We start from the raw sequence: 27,412 nt of genomic DNA on the forward strand, positions 1-27,412 counted from the left end.
AGGCCATGGAAGAGCTCAAAAAGGAGTTGGAAAAGCAAGTTAGAGAAGCAGAGGAAAAATTGGGAAGAGAAATAAGAATGATGCGAGAAAAGAGAAAACCATGAAAAACAAGTCAATGACTTGCCAAAGGAGACCCAAAAAAATACTGAAAAAAATATTGAAGAAAACAACACTTTAAAAAATAGACTAACTCAAATGACAAAAGAGCTCCAAAAAGCCAATGAGGAGAAGAATGGCTTGAAAGGCAGAATTAGACAAATGGAAAAGGAAGTCCAAAAGACCACTGAAGAAAATACTACCTTAAAAATGAGATTGGAACAAGTGGAAGCTAGTGACTTGATGAGAAATCAAGATATTATAAAACAGAACCAAAGGAATGAAAAAGTGGAAGACAATGTGAAATATCTCATTGGAAAAACCACTGACCTGGAGAATAGATGCAGGAGAGATAATTTAAAAATTATTGGACTACCTGAAAGCCATGATCAAAAAAAGAGCCTAGATATCATCTTTCAAGAAATTATCAAGGAGAACTGCCCTGATATTCTAGAGCCAGGGGGTAAAATAGAAATTGAATCCCAAATAGATCCCAAAAAGAAAACTACTAGGAACGTTGTTGCCAAATTCCAGAGCTCCCAGGTCAAGGAGAAAATACTGCAAGCAGCCAGAAAGAAACAATTTCAGTATTGTGGAAACACAATCAGTATAACACAGGATCTAGCAGCTTCCACATTAAGGGACCGAAGGGCTTGGAATACAATATTCCAGAGGTCAATGGAGCTAGGATTAAAACCAAGAATCACCTACCCAGCAAAACTGAGTATCATGCTCCAAGGCAAAATATGGACTTTCAATAATATAGAGGACTTTCAAGCTTTCTCAGTGAAAACACCAGAGCTGAATAGAAAATGTGACTTTCAAACACAAGAATCAAGAGAAGCATGAAAAGGTAAACAAGAAAGAGAAATCATAAGGGACTTACTAAAGTTGAATTGTTTTGTTTACATTCCTACATGGAAAGATGGTCTGTGTGATTCATGAGACCTCAATATCATAGTAGCTGAAAGGAATATGCATATATATATATATATATATATATATATATATATATATATGTGTGTGTGTGTGTGTGTATACATATATATACATATGTGTGTGTCTATGTATGTATATATGTAGGTGTGTATATATATGTGTGTGTATGTATGTATATGCACACACACACACGCACACACAGAGGGCACAGGGTGAGTTGAATATGAAGGGATGATATCTAAAAAAATAAAATTAAGGGATAAGAGAGGAATATATTGAAAGAGGGAAAAAGGGAGAGATAGAATGGGGTAAATTATCTCGCGTAAAAGTGGCAAGAAAAAGCAATTCTCTAGGAAGGGAAGAGGGGGCAGGTGAGGAGGAATGAGTAAATCTTGCTCTCATCAGATTTGACCTGAGGAGGGAATACCATACACACTCAATTGGGTATCTTACCCCACAGGAAAGAAGGAGGAAGAAGATAAAAAAGTTGGGACGATAGAAGGGAGGGCAGATAGCGGGAGGAGGTAATCAAAAACAAACACTTTCGAAAAGGGACAGGGTCAAGGGAGAAAATTCAATAAAGGGGAATAGGTTAGGAAGGAGCAAAACATAGTTAATCTTTCACAACATGAGTATAGCGGAAGGGTTTTACATAATGATACGCATGTGGCCTATGTTGAATTGCTTGCCTTCTTAGGGAGGGTGGGCGGGGAGGGAAGAGGGGAGAGAATTTGGAAATCAAAGTTTTAAAAACAGATGTTCAAAAACAACAACAAAGAAAAAAGTTTTTGCATGCAACTAGGAAATAAGATACACAGGAAATGGGGCACAGAAATTTATCTTGCCCTACAAGAGAAGGGAAAGGGGGATGGGAGGGGAGTGGGGTGACAGATGGGAGGGCTGACTGGGGAATGGTGCAACCAGAACATACGCCATCTTGGAGTGGGCGGGAGGGTAGAAACGGGGAGAAAATTTGTAATTCAAACTCTTGTGAAAATCAATGCTGAAAACTAAATATATTAAATAAATTAAATTTTAAAAAAAACCAAAATAACATAAAGGATACCTAATAAAATCTGATAAGTATGCTTGGAACCAAGAACACATCTCTGTAGTGGAGCCATACCAAATAACTGATTCCCTGGGAAATGTGTTTTTGTTTTGTTTGTTTTACAAAGTTTCCTTATCAGGTTAGTTTTTTTTTTTTAAACAACAGGACACTGAATTCCAGAAACTATCATCAATTAAGCTTACATTTAAAAAAAAAAGAAACGGGGAGCCAAGATGGCAGCAGAAAAGCAGGGACTTGCTTAAGCTCCCCCCCAAATCCCTCCAAACACCTGTAAAAATGGCACTGAACAAATTCTAGAGCTGCGGAACCCACAAAATAGCAGAGGGAAACAGACCTCCAGCCCAGAAGAGCATGGATGGTCACCGGGAAGGGTCTATTGCACGGTGCTGAGAGCAGAGGGCAGCCCAGTGTGGGCTGCACCAGGACAGACCAGACCTGGAGTGAGTCAGCCAGAACAGGCCTTGGGGCCATAAAACAGTGAGCTGTGGCAGTTACCAGACTTCTCAACCCACAAACGCCAAAGAGCAGGATAGGGGGAAACTGCAGGATCAAGTTCAGATGGGTCCGGTTGCCAGTTCTGGGGGTGGAGGAGGTCGTGCAGGTGGAGGAGGTAATCAAAAGCAAACACATTTGAAAAGGGACAGGGTCAAGGGAGAAAATTGAATAACGGGGGGACATTATAGGATGGAAGGAAATATAGTTAGCCTTTCACAACATGAGCATTGTGGAAGTGTTTTGCATAATGATACACATGTGACCTATGTTGAATTTCTTGCCTTCCTAGGGAGGGTGGGTGGGGAGGGAAGAGGGGAGAGAATTTGGAACTCAAAGTTTTAAAAGCAGATGCTTAAAAAAATTTTTAAAAAAATTTGCATGTAGCTGGGAAACAAGATATATAGGGAATGGAGCATAGAAATCTATCCTGCCCTACAAGAAAATAAGGGGAAAGGGAATGGGGGAGGATAGGGGGAATGGGGTGATAGTGGGGAGGGCTGAGTGGGGAATGAGGCAATCAGAATATATGCCATCTTGGAATGGGGAGAGGAGGGTAGAAATGGGGAGAAAATTTGTAACTCAAAATCTTGTGGAAATCAATGTTGAGAACTAAAATATTAAATAAAATATATATAGGGAAAAAAGAAAGAAAAAAGAAAAAAACTTGCTATTCTTGTACTTTTTATGAATTTTTATTTACTTTTAATAGTGGAAGATTTGTAAGACAGGATTTATACATATTGTTTTCTACAACTTATGGTTCGCTATATTTGAAAACTCAAATGTTGTCTGTTATCTCACTGATGTGGGTATTCTCTCTACTGAACCCTATCCTTGCCTGCTAATCCTGTGAAATTCTTTTTCATGAACTCTACTAAGTTCACCACAGGCAGTCCACCTATCCTGTCTCGGGCCTTTCTGACTTTTTATTCAAATTATAAAACGGGATGAGGTCATGGCTCCCCAGACCACCTCTCCCCCAGAAGCCTTGTTCTCATGGTGGCAATGAAAATATTGATTATGGCTCCATTCCACAGCATCTCCATCTGACTGGTATGTTCCTCCCCAAACATCCATTACAGATAACAAACTAGGGCAGCAATGCTCTCTTCAAATCCTTATTAATAATGCCCTGATATCCTCTTCAACTTACGTTCCCCTCAGCTCCCTTTTTTATGTGCTGTCTTTCGCCCGCAGAAGATAAGCAACTTGAGGCAGATTATTGGGTTTTTTGGCTTGTATTTGTATTCCCAGTGCTTAGCATAATAGCTGGCACATAGTGAGTGCTTAATAAATGCTTTGCCTATCTATCATCATGAGAATACCAATGGAGCATGAGAGTGGCCTAATATTTATCCCTTCCTCTAGGTCATATGACCAGTCCATCTTCTTTTTTGCTCATACATTTCTTTGTTGACATCCTTTACTTCACTTCTCCTTCATAATACATTGTTTGTAATATACTGAAACCTACTCACACCCACCATTCATCTTTCTATTGCCCTCTCTAAAATGAAGATTTCTAGATAACGCTTATGAGGAGAGTTATTGAGAAATGCAGATGGATTAGACCAAGGGTAAAAAGGGAAGGCATTTCTCAAGGAATAGCAAAAAAATCAAAGGTATGGAAAATTTTTTCAACTTTATTAAAACCCAAAAAAGGTAACAAAGAGAACATCAATAAGTAGTGATATATATGCCTACTTTGCCATCTGTAGAAAATGTTTATGAAAATAATCTACATATGCATTGAGGGCATCCTTGACAGGATGATTAGAAAATAACAGACAGACTTTCACAGGCATGCCTTTAATATCATGAAACTAATGAAAGTGTAAAGAATACAAAATCCATTGTATTTGTTGTTTCTCAAGCTTTAAAAAAATGCTAAAGAAAGCAAAACAGGCTCTCTATCCAACAAGGTTTTCCAAGCATACATCCAAATTATAAAAAATTCCTTGAAAGGTAAAAGTAAAGTTAACTTTGTTTGATGACCCTTTGATCATTAATACAGGTAAGGCATAGAAGAGATCTAGCATCAAGTCCAAGTAAAAGAAAGATTCTTTACAGATGACTGAGAGGCAAGGAAGTACAGGGGGAAAAGAGCTGTCTTCGGACCAAAAAACAAAAACCTGGCCTCCTTGCTGTTCCTCACACTCCATCCCAACTCCAGGCATTTTCATTGGCTGTCCCCCCATTCCTAGAACGCTCTGTCCTCATCTGCACCTCCTAGCTTCCCTGGTTTCCTTCAAATTCCACCTTTTACAAGGAGCTTTGGCCAATCTCCCGTAAGGCTAATGCCTTCCCTAGGTTAATTATCTTGATTATATCCTGTACATAGCTTGCTTGTGCACAGTAGTTTAGATGTTATCTCTCCCATTAGACTCTGACCTCCTTGAGAGAAAATTTTTTGCCCTTTTTGGGGTAACACCAGCACTTAGCACAGTAACTGGCACATAGTAGGAGCTTAATGAATGTTTACTGACTGAGTAGAGTACAAAGACCTAGCTCCTAATTTCGAATCCTGCCTCTGTCACTTAATAGCTATATAACCTTAAATAACAGTTTAACTTCTAGAGGTTTCAGTTTCTTCACCTGAAAAATGGAGAAGGGTATAGAAAGGAGAATGGAATAACCTAAAAAGTCCCTTCCAGGTCTAAATCTAAATCTGATGAGATCTTTCAGACTTTTCAATTTGCAGGTAGCATTGTATGCTGATTCCATCCAACCCTCAAAAGATTGCAGAATGAATTCTAAAGAGGTTAGCTTTGCTCTACCAACCAAATCACCAAGGAAACTGGAACTGGGCAAAACATTAACAGAATTAATTTGGAAGGACAAAAGGTGCCAAGGAAAATAGCAAGAGAAAGTATGAGATAAGAGAGTAGAGTAGAGCACAACTAGATATCAACTATATTATAAAGCAACAGTCATCAAAACTACTTCATAGTGGTGGGGAAAAAAATAAAAACAAAAACAAGAAAAGTAAATCTGAAAAGACTAGATAACCAAGAAAGAGAAACAATCAAAAAAGCAGCCTAATGTATGATATATAAATTCCTGGGAAAAAGACCCCCCCTTTGACAAGAAATTTTAGGAAAAGTAGGAAGCTGTTCAGCAGAAATTTTTTTTTGACCAACATCTTACAACATACACAACAGTAAGCTCGAAAGATATGCAACCTAAATATAAAACATCATGCCATAAAAAGATTAGAAGACAACTAAATCAGTTCTTTGACAACTATAGCTAGAGACAGAATTCTTAATCAAACAACATAGATCATCATAAAAGATAAAAAAACAGGCAATTCTGACTACATAAAACTTAAAAAGTTTTACACAAAAAAATCAGTGAAGATTGAATTAGAAAAGGGATAGAGAAATGATTGTATCATATGTCTACAATAAAAGTCTGATATCATATGTAAATATATATATATACACATATGTATGTATGTATACATTTGGAATTGACACACTCATAACTCCAAGAGCCATTCCCAAATACATAAGTGATCAAAGGACACAGCTGTCAAAAGAATTACAATCTATAAATGAGCACATGAAAACACACTTTAAATCACTAAAAGCAAAAGAAATACAAATTAAAATAGCTCTACAGTTTCACTGTACAGCATACAAATGAGGAATGATTAAAAAAGATTAAAACAATCAATGCTGAAAGGGTTAGGGGAAGCCTAGCACACATTAGTGGAACTGTGAACTGGTTCAAATGTTTTGGATATCAATCTGGAATTACGCAAGAAATGTGACCAAACCTTGACTCTTTTGACTCAGCAATCCAACTACACATATAGCCCAGAGAAGTTAAAAACGAAACCAAAGATTCAATATATACCAAAATTTTCATAGTATCACATTTATGGTAATAAAAATCTAGAAACAAAGCAGATTCACATGTACTAGGAAATGGATGAAAAAACAATGGTATAGGAACGCAACAGAATATCACTTAGTACAATGCTTGTTCCTTTTTCCTTCCCCTAATAAGTGATGATAGATAAGAGGAATTCAGAGAAACACAGAAAGAATTATGAAAACTGATGCACTGTGAAATAAGCAGACCCAAGAGAACACTATCCAGTGATACAAATGAAAAGATCTAGTGAACTCCAAATAATGGAAAACCAACGAAAGGCCTAGAGAACAGATAAATATAGGGTGTCCCTAAAGTCTGGACACATAGGCAATGTGGAGTTATTGCATCGAGTTCATGTGAATCTTGCACAGAGCATTAACCTTTGCATCACAAATGATGGAAATCATATTGAAGATGCTATTTGTTAATATTCCTATTAAATAAAATGCTGCTGAAAATTTCATTCATTTCATTTCTTGAAAATATGCATTTTTGCCTACGTGTCCAGACTTTAGGAACACCACAGAGAGGCAGAGGACTACCATAACAGTGTATTACAGAAAATGTCAGATTCAGTCACTATATCAGATGTGTTTGCTTAATTGCACTTCTGTCACTCAAGGGTTCAACTGAGAGCCAAGGTTGAAAATAACTGCAATGTCAAGACAAAATGTATCAAAAAATGCATTTTTATTAAATTAGTCGTATCTATCCGCCCAAGAAAAACCAGGTGGATAAAGAATGACAGAGGGTAATGACAGAGAGTAGATATTTTAAAAGACATAAAGTTTTTATGGACATTCTCAACATCCTGGGGCAGGGGTGGGGAACCTGCTGCCTTGAGGCCACATGTGGCCCTCTAGGTTCTCAAGTGCAGCCTTTGACTGAATCCAAACTAGACAGAACAAATCCCCTTAATAAAAGGATTTGTTCTATAAAACCTGGACTCAGTCTCAAGGGCACACTTGAGGACCTAGAGGGCCACATGTGGCCTCCAGGTGGCAGGTTCCCCACTGCTCCCTGGGGGTTCTCAACAACTTGCTTTGATCTATGCTAACTCTCTCAACTCTTCCATTCAACTATCATTTTCTGGTTGACTCTTCAAATTAATGTCTCCAATCCTAGCCGGTCTCCTCAGTTTCAGTAACTCCTCAACTCTAATACCAGGATTTCCAGGGACCTGAAGGACAACTTACAGATAATGTTATAGCTCCCAACTTCAATATATCAAGAATAGAATTTTTAATGTCTTCCTCAAAACTAGTGCCCTCTTCACATCTTTGTCACATCAATGGCGATTGTGACATCTTCTGAGGATACAAAGTAGCTTAGATTCAAACAGGAGAGACAGTGGGTATGTAAATAGGTGCATACAAGATACAGAGTGAGGAGATAAAAGGTGGCTTTAGAGGAGAAGCAGCAGCGCCTCCTGCAGGAGGAGGCACTTGAGGTGAGTCTTGAAGGAAGATTCTAAGGGCTGGAAGTGGAGAGGCGGAGCCCCCAATTCTGGGGGCAAGCCAGTTCATGCAGAGCAATGTGTGTGAGGAATGGTATGTAAGCCAGTAGCGGAACTACCGAAGGAATAATGTGAAAGAGGATAAGAAAGACAAGGAGTCATGCTGTGAAGAAACAGAAGAGCTTCCATTGATCCTTTGAGAAGGGAGATGACCTGTTATAAGACACATTAGGAAAATTACTTTAGTAGCTGTGTGAGGAGAGATTTGAAGAAGGAAGTCCATTTAGGTTATTGTAATACTCCAAAGGAAAAATGGTGAATGAATCATGCCAGATTAGCAATCTAGCACTTCATAAAACATGTTCTGTGTGCTGTGAGTTTCTTCAAGAGCCTTAATAATAAACTGATAAGCATATGAAAGCTCTCCAAAACTTTTGTTTGTTTTCTGGTTTGGGGCTTTTTTTTTTTAATTTTGGAAACTGGGCCTGTGGTTTTCAGGCTCTCAATTGATTCTTTCAGGAAAGGGCAGTACAGACTAGGAATAACCTGAGAACTTCCCATGTAAGTCTTAAAATAGTAGCTAGTAGGGAAAAGGAGCATGAACAAAGTCACAGAACAGAGTGTGTGTGCACATGTGCAAGCATGCATGCACATGCATACATAAAGAAATGGAGGTGTATACCTGAATAAGAAAAGGAGTCAGTTAGTGAATATGTTTTAAGTACACGGAGGGAAATATAAGCATAGGGGGTAGAGGAAGACACAGGACTAAAGAACCCAAATGCATTCTTTAATTCAAGTCTTTTCGATGCTACCTCCCTTTTTTCCATTCAGTTTTATATACTATTCCTTTGCTCTTTCAACAATCAACTGCTTATGAAACTTAGTTTGATGGTGAGCAACTTCATATATTCACGTTAGTTGGGCCAGCAAATGGATGGTAACAATAGTTAACGGGACATAAAACTGGCTGTGAAAAATGAAGGTGGTGGTGAAATCGCAGAAAATAACTACATTTTATCATTAAAAAAAAACATGGGTAATAACATTGATTTTTGTATTCTCCCTAGCACTATCTTTTTATTAATTGGTAACATGGAAGGGTTGATTCAAATAAGACTTAATCATTTTTCTTTATATGCCATCTCTGTCTTATTATGCTCATTCCGAACACTTTGACTGAGGTGACTGAGCAGCATTATATAGTAAATATTGGATATGGACTCAAGAACCAGACTAGTTCTGGTTCCCTTGCTAGCTATGTGTGTGACTAAGGAAGACAGAAGTCTGTTGCCTCATGTGGAAAAGTAAAGGATTGGCCTAGATTTCTAAGGTCCATTCTAGCTCTAAAGTAGTAAGGTCAAACAAGGTTATTTAAATAAATTTCAAATATATTAATTTATTGGACACAAAAAAATTAAAATTCTTCAGATCTTTCAATGTTTTGTGTGGCTTTTAGGCTTAATATTTTGACATCTATTTAGAATTACGATAACTTAATCAAAAGGGCTTTAATTTTTAAAGCATGACCAAGTACTGAGACCTACTTGTTTCTTCAGCTGAAGCTGAACAATAAGGCCAGGTCACATGACCTTTGAGGTCCCTTCCAGCTCTAACATTCTGTGATTCTATGATCTTGGACTGCCTCCCTTCTCCATCTCTCTCATCAGTCATCAAGTTCCATCCAGATTCTTTATTTAAAACATCTCTCACTTTTATACTTTTGTCTCCATTTCCAGGGCTACCCCCTTGTTCCAAGCCCTTATCAAGCTCATAGCTAAAGACAACCTCCTCCCTTCTTAGTCATCCTATATTCTGCAATTTTTCCATCATATCACAATGCTTTACAAATTAGTCCACCTTTTTATTAATATTTCCATTGTGCAAGTCAGCAATAGTTGTCAACAGAGAGAAGCATGTAGATGAATGACACACCTCAATGATGCTTAGAATCTGAGCTCATAAGACATGGAAATATTAACAGTATTGATATCATCGCCATCATCGTAGTAGATTCCTGCTCTAATAATAGCTGCCAAGTCCTCAGTTGCATCCTTGAACATGGTTATATATGATGGATAGAATGATAAGAATGAATGAATTAAAGAGGGCACCTCCATGTGCCATATTCAATATTATCGAAAAAGACAGGTTAACCAAAATGGTGTCCTAGAACAGAGCAAGGATGCTAGCCCTAAAAGGGTGCTTTTGCTAGAAAACACTGTTAGGCAAATAACCAGGCACATGCTGCAAGGTGATGTGGATAGGGCAACTGCAAGAAGAAAGGTCAGAGGAAAATCAACTGTACTAACACTACAAAAAAAATTCATTTGATGTGGCATTCAGACTATTACAGAGATTTAGTATCAACTGTGAGACATGGGAGACACTGGCACAGGACCACCCAGCATGGCGTGTCAGCATCCAAGAAGGCACTGTTTTCCATGAGCAAAGCAGAATCACAGTAACACAAAGGGAACATGAGACATGCAAATACAGAGACATCTCCATCCCAAACGTTCAAAGGGACTATTTGTGCCCAAGCTTGTGGTGGACTGACCAGTCACAGAAATACACTGTACCTTGACCCCAAAATCATGATGTCAATGGTCCTCTTAGAGTACAAAGGACAAACAATAGAGACTTTTCTAAACTAGACCCTAGACTATGATAGAGATCATTCAAATGTAGCATCTAGCAATCAGAAATCCTTTTTCAACAAATGTAAATAATAACCTCTTCAAATAAAGAGGGATACCATAGCAAAAAAAAAAAAGTGAGTCTTGAAATGTACGTATGCCTTTTCAAACTTATTTTTGAGTTTGTTTATTTCATGGATCCATTCAGTATGTAATACTTCTCTACTGTTAGATAGTACCTCATTTGACCATATTCTTCATCCATTGAATTTATTTCAGATTTTACTGTATACCTGAGTTATTTATTTTTCTTATGAATAGCCCTTTTTCAAAACACACCAGCATGGTTGTTTGTTCACTGATTAGATCAGAAAGCATTCTTGAGTTTAAGCTGTCGGCTCCAAAATCCAGATCACTTAAAGTATTGACTATTTTTAAAAGGGAAAGGATGTTGTTACATTTGGAATTGCTTAAAAACTTCACTCAGGCCAAGTTTCATTCTAAAGTGTAAAATCGCAAGGAACATGGAAAATGGAATATTTGAAATGGAAGGATTCACTAAAGACTTCCAGCTCTGACTTTCTGATCTTCAAAATGTTTTTAGTATCAAGTCTAACGGGATGTGATTGTAAAAGACCAGAACCTACTCTTAACTTAATTCTGGATCTCTATAGTTCCCTGCTTTCCTTCTTGCTGCAAAACTAGTTTTATATCAGCAAATATATTAGCGCATCTAAATAGAATAATATAATATTTTAAGGACTTGTGATTTTACCATTATCAGGTGATGTAACTTTATTTTAGGAGGCAAGACCTTACATTTAAAAAGGGAATTATTTTTAACTAGCCTGGAAATGACTAGTGTAGACTGCAAGATTATTTTGTAAACAATGCTGATAATATTTCTTATGACCTGGCCAGAGGGATGAAAGAATGATGTTTTTAGAGGCTGAACAACAAAACTAGTATGCTTTTTAATGGACACCATTGTTGTAGGTAATATATAAGTGACACTACTGCCAGCGGTCTCTTTAATGCATATAAAAAAAACCAGCTATTCAGATTAATAAAAAACTGTAGCATACAGTAAAATCTAAAATAAACTTAATGGATGAAGAACAGGAAATCTGCCAAATAAGATGCTATTCAATCAAATATAGACCCATCATTTATAGTAAAGAATCTACTAAAGAAATGCCAACAACAAATTTTAAAAGAGGCTATTAAAAAGATTAGTCCTTTGTTAGTATTTTAGTAAATAAGGATAGCAATTTTAAACAACATATCATGTTTTATACAAGGAGATGTGTACCTAAAAAGGTTTAAGCAAATTTTCATATTTTAAGTGGACTACGGAGCTCATTATTAAAAAGAATTCTAATGATAAATTATTGGTTTTTTTTTAATTTTTGTAAAAACTTGGTTCCTAATTTACAAAATCCAAACACTTCAAACTTATGTATAAGTTTAAGAACGTCCCCTTCCCCTTATCTACTGTTGTAGACACCATTCTGGTGTCTCATTCATTAGATAATCCCCAATCCTTCACAGTCTCCCAAATCTAAAGGTCAATCCTCCTGACTTATCCCCCTAATGTCCCACAATCACCTAACTTACTTAGACACATGATGTCCACACCAGTGAACACCACACAAATTTTGCCTCAAATTCATAGCATGTAAAGTTTTTACTGACTTGGGTCATTTAAAAATAATCTCCCCATGTCTGAAATTCCCTCACTCCTCACTTCCTCCTCCTGGCTTCCTTCAAATCCCAGATAAAATCCCTTCTACAGGAAGTCTTTCCTCAGGAGTGCTTTTCTGTTGATAATTTCCAACGTATCTTCTACACAGCTTGTTTGTACATAGTTGTTTGTATGCTGTCTCCTCCATTAGACTGTGAGCTTCTTGAGAGCAGGGACTGTATTTTGCCTTTCTTTGCATACCCAGCCTTTAGCACAGTGCCTGGCACATAGTAATAAATTCTTACTGACACAATATATTATACATTAGATATTGTATATGACAGCAAGAACATGACTAGAGAAACTAAGGCTGAAGAAGGGAGGAAAAAGAGAAAGGAACAGAGTGGGGAAAAGAATAACTAGTTCCCAAGGGGACTGTTCATATTCAAGTTTAGATAACTTTTACCATCAAATTCTTTCCTTCCTATTCCCTGGCTGGAACCCTGAGGGTCTTCCCCTCCCAGTTTGATTTTTTTTTTTTGAGTTTTTGATTAAAGGGGCCATCCTTTGATTAACTTCTTAAAGAGGCCTATTCACTGAATGGGCATTACCTCGCTCACAGTGAGCACCTGAAAAAGCCTAAAAGGGCCAGAGTCTTCCATTGCATCCTGGGCCATCTCCAGTCGTCCTGGTGAATATCAAGCCACTGGACCCAGAGGGCTCTGAAAGAGAAAGTGAGGCTGGTGACCTTGCACAGCCCTCCCTCACTCAAATCAAAGTCAACTGCAAGTCATGTCATCATTTTCCTGATGTCATAGTCCTCTTCAAGAACTAAGGACAACCAACAATTCCCTGGCTACTAAGAATCAATAAAGTCAAAAAAATCAAGCTTATTTCACCCAGTAATAGTACATAAGACTTTATATTTTATCCTAAAGGCGGTAGGGAACCACTGGAGTTTATTGGGTAAGGGCGACATGGTCAGACCTACACCTCAGAAAAATCACTTTGACAGCTATGTGAAAGATGGTCTGCAGTTGGGAGAGACATGAGTAAGGAAGACAAACCAAAAGACTACTTAAATAGTTCAGCTAAGAGGTGATGATCTGGCAACAAGATTGGATATGCAGAGTGCATATGAATGAGCTAAAAATGTTAACACAGTTGGTAAGCCTGGTTGACTAGGAGGCTGGTTGACTGTTGTGTCCACAGCAGTAGGGAATAGCAATAGGGAAGTTTGGAAAAAGAAAGGATTTGGAGTAAAGAAAATGAGTTCTATCTTTTTTTTCCTTTTTCTTAGCCACTGCTGAGGGTCATATGGCTAATAAAGATGTGAGGTGACATTCAAACTCAGGTCTTCTTGACTTCAAGTCCAAAGTTCTACCTACTTCACCACATAGATATAATCAATTAATCAGTCAATAAGCATTTATTAATCACCAAAAGCAAAAGTGAAACAGACCTTGCTTTCCAAGTGCTTACCTTCTAATGGGAGAGATAACATGGACATACATAAACATACACAGACAGAATAGAGACAAAATGGATACAGACAATTTGGGGAGAAGCTGGGCAGACCAAAAAAGGCTACATGTAGAAGGTAATGCATGAGATCAATTTTGAAGGAAGAAAAGACAGTCAGTGAGGTGGAGGTGAGGAGGGAAAGCATTCCAAGCATATGGGAGAGCCAAAATCCTAAATGGAAAGGAGAATGATTTGAAGTCAGAAGGTCTATGTTCAAATCCCAAAAGGGATACTTGTCTGATCTAGAGCAAGGCATTGCCTTTCTGGGCCTCAGTTTTCTCAGCTGTAAAAGGAGGGAACTCAACTAGATGATTCTAATTTCCGTTCCACAGGATCACAGATCCTGTTTCCTCAAACACATTCCTGTTTGATTTTCTCAGGGTCTGAGTTTCCTCATCTCTAAAGGTTCATATCCCTTTCATCTCTCAAGTTATCATATTGTCAGAAAGATATAACAAGAATGTATCCAAGGACACTGTGCAGAGCAAGAAGGAAAAAATAAGCAGTCTCAGCGATGATAAAAGACCACTGGAGAGCTAGCATAGAAAATTTTTAAAATAAAAGTTCAGAAATGCTAATTGCCAGAGGCATCTTAGAGGAAACTGAAGGAATGATAAATCTCACCCTGAAAGAGAACAGAAATAAAAGTCCATGTTATTAGAATCATCATCATAACTAACATTTCTGCAGCACTTTATATATTATCTCATTGGATCTCAGACACCAGAAAGTGTCAAACTAAAGTAAAAATATTTGAAAAAGTGATTAACAGTTATAATCAACATAAACAAAAAGTAATTTTCAAAATGAGTTTAACTTAAATCTGATTCTATTCATCTTTCCCCTCATCTCTCTCTCTCATTTGCAGTCTTTCTGTATCTTCCAGTTCCCTGTCTTCTGCGTAAAATGCTTTTGTACAAATTCATCAATCTATAATAGAGCTTTAAAATGTACTAAACTTCAAAGATATGATAGAATAATTATATAGCACTAGAGAAACACACACACATGCACACAATCTTTTTAGAAAACTTTTTTAAATGTTTTGGTAAAAAAGCATTTCACTAGCGGACAGGATTCTAAACCTAGCTCCATAGCTAATTGCCTATCTTACCCTGGACAAGTCACTTAACCTCTAGTCCTTATTTTCTTCATCTATAAAATGAAAGGGTTTAACAAGATGATCTCTTAGATTCCTTCCAAGTCTAACATTCTGTAATTTTAAATATGTCAAAACAAGACTTGGACCACATCCAGTTAATTTTACTGCCAATATGTTGGAAATCTAGCACCAAGGTCAAATGACAATCATCTCCCCAACAATATCAAAAATTTCAAGGCTAAGAGAAAAAAAATTTCTAATTTTTTTAAAGAAAGTCATACTAGTAACAAAATCACACCAGTCATTCACTTCAAGCACCCACTTCCCTTATTCCCAAGTCATCTACTTTACTCCAGTCTCTAATAAAGAGGGGGCTATTCTCTCTGACATTAACCCATGGACAGAGATATACCCCTTGATATCATTCTCTATCTTCTCCACCAGAATTCCTTCACTTTCATCCCCACCCTCCATCTATTCTCTCTCATTTTCAATCTTCCTATACCTGCAGGTTTCTTGTCTTCAGCCTATTAGTATATCTAAGTCTCCCCCATTCCTTAAAAAAAACTCACTAAATCCCATCATCTCTGCTAGCAATCTTCCTGTACCTCTCTTCTTAATACCTTGAAAAAGCCGTATGTATTCTGTGCCTCCACTTCTCTCACTCACTTCTAAACCTATCTGAAATATGAATTTTGACATCATCACTTAACTGAAACTTTCTCCAAACTTACCAACTCTCTTTTAATTGCCAAATCTAATGACTTTTTCTTAGTCCTCATCCTTCTTGATCTTTCTGTAACCTTTGACACTGCTGACCTCCTTCTGGATACTCTTATTTCTCTGGGTTTTTGTGACTCTGAAGGTTCTTGGTTTTCCTCCTACTTGTGACTCTTTTTCAATCTCCTTCATCCAAGGCAAACCCACTAATTATAAGTATACCCTTAGACTCTGTCCTGGGCCCTCTAAGGACCTCATCAGCTCCCATTCCAATTATCATCTCTCTGCAGCTGGCTCTCAGATCTACATACCCAGCCCTGGTCTCTCTCCAGAGCTCCAGTCTCATATCACCAACTGCCTATTATTGGATATTCCAAATTGGATGTTCTGTAGACATCTCAAACTCAGTATGTCTAAAACAGAACTCATTATTTCCCTCCCTCCCAAATCTACCCTTCTTCAGAATTCCCTACTACTCCGTCTTTAATCACCCAGATTCAAAACTTGGTGTTATCCTCAATGCTTCATTCTTACCCCACATATACCATGAATCACCAAATCTTGTTTTTTCTATCTCTACATTACCTCTCATATAAACCCCTTTCTCTTCATTTAATGACATTTTTAAGAGTCATGACCATCTGCTTTGCCATTGCACCCTGAAGACCATGGCACTTTTCCAAGTGACTTAGAGATTAAACTTTCCATATGTAGTGTCTTCCCCATTAGAACGTGAGTTCCTTGAGAGTATCATACCTCTCTATTTGCATCCCAAGCCCTTTGGCACAATGTTCTGTACATAATAAGCATTTAATAAATGCTTTTTATTCATTCATTTATTCACCTTCCATTCAGGTAGCCACTACCCTAGTTCAGGCCCTCATTCCCTCTCATTTGGAATATTTAAATAGCTTCCTACTTTATATCCATGTCTCAAATCTCTCTCTACTCCAACCAATATTCCGCATGGCTAACAAAATGATTGTCTTAAAGCACAGCTCTGACCATGTCATCTATTTACTCAATAAATTCCAATGGCTCCCTATGTCTTCTAGGATCAAATGTAAATGCCTCTGTTTGGCATTTAAAGTTCATTACAACCTGGCCCCTTCCTTTCTTTTTTTATCCTTCAATCTTCTCCATGAACTCTATGATCTTCTATGTGACACTCCATCTTCTAATTCAATGCTTTGCAATGCTTGTCTCCCAGGCCTGGAATACTCTCCCATCCTTACTCTTTGTCTCTTAGAATCACAGGTTTCTGTCAAAATTCAGCTCAGACATAACCTTCATAGGAGATGTCTGCTACTGCCTTCCCCTGTAAGGTAACCTTGTATCTACTTTAAGGAATCTTGAATATGCCCAGAGATGTACATGTTGGTTACTCAGCAAGAATGTAAGTTCCTTAATGGCAAGGGCAGCACTTGGCACAGCGCCTGGCACACAGTAGGTACTTAATGAATGCTTAGTGATTAACTGGATTGTCAAACTACTGAAGGAAATACTGAGATGATTACCCATACTTTAAGAGAAAAAGTTTCTTACATGTGTGTACAAAGCATGTTTTCTTGCTTTACCTGGGATTCTTTAACAATCTGTGTGTCATGGACTTGGCAGTCTGATCAAACCTATGGACCCCTTCTCAGAATGATGTTTTTAAATGCATAAAATACACAGGATTACAAAGAAAACAAATTGCATTGAAATATAGTTGTCAAAATATGTTAATAAAAAGTTTACAGAGCCCAAGAAGTCCTGCTTTAGAAAAACGCATTACAAAATACAAATCTTTTAGAAATAAAAAAGTTTCCTTTGGGGAGACTATGAATAAACAAGAAAAAGACAATAAAAAGTAATCCTGTATAACCCAATATTTTAAGCTGACCAGAGAGGAAAAAATACATTTCATATTCATAATTAAAACAATTAAAAATTCACACACATATGGTTGTTTTGTTAAAATAAATATACATGTTTCTTGTTGAAAAAAAATACTGACAATAAATAAAGTTGTTTTAGTTAAATAAGACCATTTAAATGTCTGGGTTTGGGAAGAGGTAGTAGTTGCAAAATCCATTTTTAAACAGCAATATTCTCCTGGGAATAAGGCTGTAAATAACAAAAATTGCAATTTCCAAAGAACTAGTATTGAAGCTGATCCAATGAACAACGGATACAATAGATATAAAGAGGCTTGAAATATAGTAGCAGTGATGACATAAACAAACTAATAAAAGGAAATGGTCCAGGAGTTAGCAATAACAACTAATAATAAATGGATAGCCTAATTATTGCACTGACATCTATACAATGTCAATAACACCTCAAACAAAAGCCTCTAGCGGAGTAAAGGGGCATCATATTGATGTTTTATGGTAAAAGAGTCCTATAAAATGAAAAAATGACCCAGGAGGAATTCTAATTCTTCCACTTAACTATTTATCTGTGTGGCCTTGGGCAAGTCACTTAATATCTCATCTCTCAGTACCTTAGTTTCCTTATCTGTAAAAAGACAAAGTTCTGTTCTATGACCTGGTCATAATCCACCCATATTTATGAGATCATGAATTCATTAAGGAAGAGAAGAACAAGTCCTATTCCTAATAAATAATAAAGTTTTAAAACAGAAAGTTGTATTATAATTCAGACTATTCAGCTTGGACGTTCATGATAGTGAGAATGTTACCTGTTAACTATAACACAAAGTCATAGGTTTAGAAGAGACCTCAGAAACCCTCTAATCCTCATTTTTACAGATGGAGAAACTGAGGCCCAAAAAAGTTAAGGGGCTTGCCTAAGGTTACAGAAGTATTGAGAAGTAGAAGTCTTCTAATTATGAATTCAATGTTTTGTTTTGTTTTTCCCAATAATACTGTGCAGCCACCACTTGCAGCAATCAAATTCATCAGCACAAGTTAGTTCAGCAAATCAGCAATCTATCAGAGAGCAAGGAATGTTTCCAGAGAAAACAAAGAATAAAATTTTGTTGAGGAAAGTGAGGAAGAAAGAGGAAAAGAGGGACAAGAAAACACTAGAATGGGCACCAAAATGCAGACATCAAGTGGGGAAAAGGAAAGAAAAAATGTGTTGATTTCACAATTTAACTAAAGTGAATTATTTATGTAAAATAAATGAATAAATGGGCTTATATCAAACAAAATTTAAAATACTGGATTACATGGTCTAATAGAAATGAAATCTACCCCTCAATCTAAGTTGTAAGTAATAGGCATTTAGGTTATATCAAACAACAAGTATTCACTTTAAATCAAATCCATCCTAATAACCAGGTGCCAGGAAAGGAAAGGTGAAGAGATTGAAAGTCCTCTGATTTCAGACTGACCTCTGTCCTAGGTTGCCCAGTCCACTTTGTCCCTGGGGGAAAATAGAGAGAGCCTGAGACCCACGGCACATGTTCTCTGTGCACTGATAAATACTATAACTGCCTGAAGTCTCTTACTGGCTATTTCTCTTATGAACTAACTTACAGACACAGAGGAATAATAAGGTTTCCAAATAGCACATGCTTCCAAATACAAGTACAAAAACACCTTCCAAAGTCAATTTTAAGAGATTTAATAATTATCCAAACTATTGCAGGCCTTCATTAGCACAGACATTTGAAAGTTGATTGTTATTAATCATCACTACATCTGGGCTAAGCTTTGAAAAAAAATTTTAGGCATTTTAAAATTTGCATAAGTTCATTTGCACCCTGATATCAGTGAATAATGATAATTGAAATTCAATCCAATGTTCATATACACTCAGATCCTTATTGCTCAACAAAGCATAAGGCCAAACCAACTGTCTTTGGCATCACAACATCTCTCCTTCACATCTAGTTCTCACTCACAGAGCCACTATTTTACAGGAATTCCTCAGCTCTTGTCTGGACTACGTTAGGGCCAAACTGGCCGTCTGCAAGTTCCTCACAAATGACACTCCATCTCTCATATCTCTTCCTTTGCCCTGGCCACCCCCTCATGCCTGGAACAAACTCCTTCCTCACTTCAAAGAATCCCCATGTTTATTAAAGATGTAGCTCAAGCATCATCTTCCACAAAAGACCCCCCAACCGCAAAGGTTCCCCCCAACTGCTAATACTCTCCCTCTTTAACTACCTTATAAATTTTATATTTCTTTAGTATATACCTATATATGTTCATGTTGTCTACTGAAATAGAATGTAAGCTCTTTAAGAGTAAGAATTTTTTTTTTGTATCTAATCCCCAGCACAGTAACTGACAGAAAGCACTTGCTTTTTGATGGCATATTTGGAGCATATAAATCCCTTACACTCCTGAGGTAAAAGTAGTTGTCACCCAACCCACCTCTCATATACTGTGGAAACTACAAAAGCAAACAAATACATGGTGACTGCCCACTGGTTATTTTAAATTTAAAGAGCATCCATCACAATGGGAAAAAATAACCAAAAACAATGAAATCCATTGCTGAAAGGGTTGTTACAAAACAGGTATAGACATACATTAATGGTGAAAATGAAAACTTGCACAATATTTTGGAGGGCAATATGGCAGCAAGCAATAAAGTTACAAAAAGAATATCCTTTTTGACCCAATAATCCCATAGCTGGGAATGTACCCTGAAAACAAGAAAAATGCTACATGTTCAAGGACTTTCATAGCAAGTGTTACTTGTGGTTGAAAAAAACCAGAAACAATTTAAATGTACAAAAACTGTGGAATTGTTAAATAACTTGTGGAACATTAATATAATGGGATTCTATACTATAATCAACACTGTCACGTATGAAGAACATGGAGAAATCTTGAAAAATCCTTATGAAACAGTGCAAATGGAACAAAACGGTACCAGAAGAAGAGGAGACAAACTAGAACTTTGTACAATTGATTCCTATTTACAGGTATCTCTGAAAAGGATTGACTAGATACATTTCGCCATAGGTGTTTCAACAATCCGGCTAGCAGCTGCTGTGGGAGGATGAAAGACCAACACAACTCCAACAACAAGAACGCTACCAGCATGCTGCAATAGCACAGGTTCTTTTGATCTGCTTAACTAAGGAAAGCAACGTTAAGGGGTTGACAAGCTTACTTTAATTCAGCATACAAATATCATTCACTTAGTTCAGGGGACAAGACCAGTTCAGAGCAAAATACAAAGTACAAACATTGACAGACAGACCTTGTCTAATTCAAATCCCAACACATAGTTACCAGAGTTTAACAAAGTCTCAGCATCCAGGTTACAAGCTGGAGGGCCCTTAGCTATAGCTGCCCAGAGTCTCCGCATCAGCACGAGTGAGAGCCCCAAACAAATTACAAACATCGACAGACAGACCAAATACTGATTCATAGTTACCAACATCTAGGTTCAGCCCAGGAGCTCATAACGTGGGCTGGCCCAGAGTCACTCGCGCCACCACTGCTGTGGGTAAGAGCTCCAAAGACGAGAAAGCCAACCTCTGGTTTTATATCTTTTTCAGGGTCAGGGGTGAGTCACACATGAGACTCACCCAAGTGACCTAAAATTGTCACAAAGAGGTGACTTAAACACATGTGGTCTAAGAGCCTCTGATGTCCCAAACCTATCACTCAAACTCATGTGTAAACTAGGCCCTCCCTTAGTTAGCCCCACCTGGGTCCCCACCTTGGTTACCAATTCACATCCATATAGGTTTAGCACCTAATTGGGGTTTGGGCTTGGGGCTTAGCACCTAGTAAGACTCAAAGACAATTAATCATTTTAAAACAGTAAGAAAGTCCCAACTCAATTGATATTACAATAGGGTACACATATCACTTGAGGCTTAGCTACCTAGGGCTACTTTATATATTCCATGTGGTTCTAAAACCAGATTAAAGCAATTGTACAACTCTAATTAAAAACATGTGTACTGGCTCATTCATTCCTTCACTGAGGTAGAAACAAGCTAGAAAAACTGAGCTACAGGAAAGGTGACAGCAAAGTAGAAAAATCATCAGATGTCACCTCTGCCATTCATTTGCCTCTACATACCTGGGCAAGTCATTTAACATTTCTAGGTCTCCAAATAAGGAAGTTGGACTAGATGACCACTGGGTCCCTTCCAGCTCTGGATTCTATGAAATAAGTTGCTTCATATCCTATTAAATTCAGAAAGGTGTTTTATCCTGAAGAATCATTAATTTAGTCCTTTCATCCCAGTTTCATGTCAAGGTCACCATACCACTAAAAACTGGAAAAGCCTGTTTTTGACTTACCATACGCTGCCACCAATAAATAGGTAAGTAGAGCTCCACAGACCAACTTTTCCTCCTAGTATCACTCACACAGTCCAGAGTTTGCCAGTACTGCCATCACCATCAACCATTCAGTTTTGCAGTACTGGTCTATATGATCCCCTATGAATTTCAGTTCAATAAATGCTAATTAAGCACCTACTACTTACATGTACAGGGCCCAATAATAGGCCCTGGGGATACAAAGACAAAAAAGTAAACAGTCCTTGCCTTAAAGGGCTTATTCACATCCAATTTCCCTTGAACTCCCAACTTGGGTTAACTGCTGTTTTACTCTATATGAGTATTTGGTTATAAATCAGGGACCTAGTGCCACCTCTGCCACTGAAACCTAAAATAAGCAAGTCACTGTGGCCCAGCTTCTGATGTTAACAATTTTCACTCCGGGATAACTCATAATGTTTAAGGATAAATAACATTTCTTTGAAACTGCTTTGGAATAATTACGGCAATCATAATTGCCTATGATAAAGAGAAAATTACGCTTATTTTGAAAGGCAATGTGGTATAGTGGTGACTGAAATGGACTTGGAATGAGGACATAACTGGGTTGGAATCCTGCTTTTGATGCCTACTAACTACATGTTATGAGCAAAACACAAAACCTCTCCAAACTTCATGTAAAATGAGGTTAATAATTTATGTAATATATCTACCTTACAAGGCTCTTATGATCAAATGAGATGACATATGGAAGGCAGTTTGTAAACTTACAGAAATACCAACTACTAATTATTTGATAAGCTGCACCAGAAAACTGGTTGACCTGGAAAAAAAAACCCACAATTTACCCCATACACCTTTTCAAAACACTAGGGGAAAATTAACATGTAACATGTAATAAACAGCAGGGTTTGTCAGTAATACTGTCACTATCTACCTCACAGAATTACAGTGAAGAAATGCCAAGCAGACTTGGCTTGACAAAATATTCTGAATACCATATTCTAACTGGAAAAAAGAATAGTATCCCAAATCCATTTCAAAGTAAAATAGTATTAATAATAGTTAATTTATCTAGTGCTTTCCATCTTAAAACATACTTTCTTCAAAACAACTCTGTGAGGTACGCAATGACAAGTATTAAGCTATCCCTATTTCACAGATGAAGAAATGGAGGCGGAACGAGTTCCTCAGTGATGTACCATCAGTGTCAGCACCAGGGATAGCTTTTTTTTTTTTTTGACCAGATCTGTGTCTTCATCATGGGAAAAGGAACTCCAGCTGAGGATGCAAGCTCCACATTTGGTGTTGTAGAGGACGGGGAGAGGTTAAGTAACTTGCCCTGCCATACAGATAATCGGCAGTAACTCTTCCGACTCGAAGTCCTGTATTCCTACAATCCAACAGCTACTTCTGAAAATAAGTTCAACTAAGGCGATCATATATTAAAGTACTGTAATTCCATTAAAATTTACTACAAAGCCCACTAATCTTTAAAGTAGAAAGCAGCACGGTGTATTACGGTGGTTCTCAAAGTTGGTTCCCCAGACCCTTTAAGGGGGCACTTGAAATCAAAACTATTTTTCTAATAAGATGTCTTAATTTCTAATATGTCAAAAATTGATAGTCATAGCCTACAAGAAGGGATCATTAACTTCTAAGTTTGTAAAAGAGTTCTCAAAGTGTCATCCCCAGACCCTTTCAGGGAGTCCTGAGGTCAAAATATTATTTCATAATGACAAGATGCTTTAATTTCTATTATGGCAAAATGAATATAGTCCACCTACAGGAGATACTAATTTTTGAGAGTGTAAAAGAATTCTCAAAGTGTGGTTCCCCTTTCAGGGGGTCTTGAGGTCAAAACTCAAAAAGGGGATCCTCGATAATTTTTAACTGTAATAGAGTTCTGAAACCAAAAAGTTTGAGAACTGCTGGTGCAGAGGATAGTGCTGGCTGGTCTCAGAAACACTAAGACCTGGGTTCACGTCTTGCCTCTGACAAAAACTGGCTTTGTGACCCTCGACAAGTCACTTAAGCTCTCAGACTCTAAAAACTATAAAATGCTAACAGTTAATGTGCGTAGGTAGAAGTTTCCTTACAGGAAGAGTTCCCTATGCCAAGAACTCACAAATTCGAGCCCCATCCCCTCCCCCGCAAAAAGAGAACCAGCAAGTTACAGTGAAAACACCACTTTAAGCAGTGGTTGGAGTCTCTCTCTGGGATCACTCCGCGTAGACAGAGATTTCAGGGTCATTTCTGGACTGTCTCTAGCAGGGAGCCCATGCCCTGGGAGCGCTCACGCTCGGGCACTGAGTTCTGAGTCACACATAAGTCTCCCCGCCTTCCCGGGGCCGTTTCCAGGGGGCCACAAATGACATCCCGTGATCGGGTGCAGAAGTCGTCAGCGCTACCCCTTCGTCGGGGCCCGAAGCACTCTGGAGGAGGCCCCCTGGGGCGTGTTCGCACGTGCCCGGGGCTGTCACCCGGGAGCCCGGCCCCTCCCCCCGTCCCCCCCTCCACCTTGCCAACCCTCCCCCCCGCTCCCCGGGCCCTGGGACGGCAGGAGCCCGGCGTGGCCCGCGGAACAGCTGCCGCCGCGCCGCGGCACCTACCTGGGCTAGACCCCTGCCGGGGAGACCCGAGAGGCAGGGACGAGGGAGGCGTGGGGGGAGGGGGCGTCCCAGGGAGGTCGGGGGAAGGGGAGGGTCAGGGGGCGGGGCGCCTCACCATCTCCGGCCGGACTCACTCGTGCGCTTGTTGTGATCTCAGCTCCCCGGATGCGGCGCCAGTGCCGAGTTCAAGTTGCACTTCCGGGGTCCTCGGCGAGCATCTGACGTCATCGAGCCTACCGCCGCCAACCCGGAAGCGGACGGTGCGCGTGTGCGCATTGGCGGCCGATGTGACGGTTACCGGCGGCGTGCGCGCGCGCGTTGAGCTTGGGAATCTGGGACCTAACCTGCGTCTTCTTCCGCTGCCGTCGGGCCTTGACCTGACCTTCTCGGGAGGGACGGAGCGCGGCGGCGACTGCAGCCTCGGTCCCCCGGGGCGGGGAGGGGAGAGGAGAGGGTGGGCCTCGGAGAGGGTGGGCCTCCCAGAGGCCTCCGACGATCGCCCTGCTCCTGGAGCGACTTGGTCCGCTCACGAGCCGGGAGAGGGCGGCCGGGGCCTCGTCCAGCGCCGACACCCGCGTCAGGAAGCGCGGGGAGAGGCTCCGAGCGGCCCCGGCTCGTAGCCGCCTCCCTCCTAATAAGCCTGTGCGCTGCGGACCCCCGAAAGCGTCCGCTGGAGTGCGGGAAGGAAGCTCCCGCGTCCCGAAGCAGGGAGAGGAAAAGAGCCGGCCTGCAGAGAAGACGGGTTCGAATCCTTCCAGTGCTGCGAGCTTGAGTACAAATGCACTGCCTGCCACGGAGCGCTTCAAAAGCTGCTTCTTCACTTACGGACATCCCTTGGGCCTCAGTTGTCCCATCTGTAAAGTGGCCTGGTTAACCCCAAGCTCCCTCACTTCTAAATCTGCGACCTATGACTAGTTATCTTTAAGATCCCTTTCACCCTAAATCTGACTTCAGAGACTGAACGCAGCAGATCTGGAAATTTAGTGAACTTTTTAATCAGTTGAGACAATTCATTTTCAACAAATAATTGAGTTCTTCTGATGCCTAGCCTTGATTCTTCCCAGTTAACCATTCTAAACACATTTCCTCTAGTTGCCCTTTATTAACTTTCATTTATGGAAATTGTCACATGAGAATTAGAACAATTTCTGAAGAGATCACTTGGCCTACTTGTTGTGCCAGGAAGACCTGGGTTCAAGTCATTTGACACATTAGCTGTGTAACTAACCTTGGCCAAGTCAGCTAATTTATCTAACTCTGTTAATACTCTTTAAGTAGCAGAGAAGCTGCTGAGGGGCCATGTTGGTAGAGAAACCTTTCCCACTGGGGAGTCCTTACTGCAGTTACATCATAGGTCCTTGTTTTAGTTTTGTTCTCACCAGATTTGAACTCCAAGGAAGATGACTCTTCCTGACCTCGGGCTGTGCATTCTATCCACTGGGCCACCTAGCTGCCCCTTCAATACTGTATCCCTAGACCTATTTAGTAGATGTGATATGGCGGATATTTTCAAAAATAATTTAATTTGTAGAAATTAAGAGTTATATGGTAGACGATTTCCAAATTTTTTTGACCAAATATCAAGTGCTTAATAGTGTGTACAAGGCAACGTGCCTGATATTAGTGATACAAAGGCAAGCATGAATTTTTCTGCCCACAAAGAGCTTTTATTCTACAAAGGGAAATAGGGCAAGGTTAAAATGCTGTATTTTTAGCATTTCTTATAAGCATGACCTTAATACCTGAACTCCTTCCCCCGCCACCCCCCCTCCCCAGTCACACAATCATTCAGAGGCAGAAGGAATCTGAGAGACTATCTAGTCTGACATGTACAGGAAAAAGCAGCCCCTGTACAATATATGCAGCAAGTGGTCATTCAGCCTTTGCTCGTAGACCCCAAATGAGAGAAAGCACTTATTATGTGCCAGGTGCTATGCTAAGTGTCGGGCATACAAAGAGAGGCAAAAGACAGTTTCTGATTTCAATGAGCATATAGTCTAAATTTCGTGGAAAAAAATATGGAATACTTGATAAATTTGTATGTCATCCTTACACAGTTTTCTTTGTATCATTCTAAATTTAGTATATATGGTACTATATATGTGCTATTGAGGTGAGAAAAGATAAACCCTTGGGCAGAGCTGACTGGTTGGTGTTCAGAGAGTGGGTGCTACAATGTGCCTCACTCCTTCTTAATCAGCCTTAAGACTCCACAGAACCTTGCCTTCAACACCAGAACCACCTACCCTTGCGCCATGCATGTTCCCAAGCCTTTCTGACCTCTTCCTCAGGTGGGTTGATGATCATATCATGATTGCTACTGTACGGAGCCTGCAAATGTACTGCCTTAGAGTTCTACCCAGAGTCCCTGAGATTCTGAGCTGTAAGCTGCCAAGGCCAGAGCTCTCTTCCCTAGCTACTAAACCCCACCCCTTCATATCCATCTTCTTCACCAGGCCTGACTCAAGATTGTCTGGTGGCTCATGTTTGAACTGGAACAAAACAAGCACTCATTGACCATTTAACAAAAGGAGATTTATTTAATAATATGGAAATTATATTCAGCAAGGCTACAGCATTGATTCCTTTGAACCCAGCACCACTCACTCTTCATTTGCCATGGTGGTGTCTGATCAGAAGCATTTGTCAAAACTAAGAAGCCCCTGGACTCTTCATGAGCTGGGCTTTTGACTTATTCAACTAGGAGGCTATAACAGCAGTTAGAGCCTAAGTCCTTGGCTCTTTTAAGTCTCAAGGATGATTTTACCACCTTGGAAGACTAGTCTAGCCTATGAGATGGAATATGGAGCAGAATGAAGATGAAAAATCCCAGGTTTCACCTGCCTTTGGAATGACCAAGTGCGAGATCTTAATGATCTGGTAAATGTTAGTAATGCCAAATATTTGCAGTGCATAATGGGTCTACTGGTGTAAAATTGTAACATGGAAAGCATAGATGATAGCTCTCATATATTACAG

General features: G+C 39.2%; 1 protein-coding gene across 10 annotated transcripts in view; it reads right to left on the bottom strand.

Moving 5' to 3' along the window:
• Positions 1-24,653, bottom strand: part of FAM172A (family with sequence similarity 172 member A) — a 527,455-nt gene extending 502,802 nt beyond the window's left edge. For 3 of the 10 annotated variants that reach the window (XM_036768410.1, XM_036768414.1, XM_036768394.1), the window contains exon 1: positions 24,549-24,624. The gene's annotated coding sequence lies outside the window, so the exon portion shown is untranslated. Of the gene's footprint in view, positions 1-12,874; positions 12,916-23,998; positions 24,018-24,433; positions 24,497-24,548 lie in introns of those variants that run through there. The other 7 variants (XM_036768382.1, XM_036768374.1, XM_036768417.1 and 4 more) reach the window with 7 other exon arrangements.
• Between the last annotated feature and the right edge of the window lie 2,759 nt (positions 24,654-27,412).

Source organism: Trichosurus vulpecula, chromosome 1 (assembly GCF_011100635.1).
Source record: "Trichosurus vulpecula isolate mTriVul1 chromosome 1, mTriVul1.pri, whole genome shotgun sequence".
Taxonomy (NCBI): Eukaryota; Metazoa; Chordata; class Mammalia; order Diprotodontia; family Phalangeridae; genus Trichosurus; species Trichosurus vulpecula.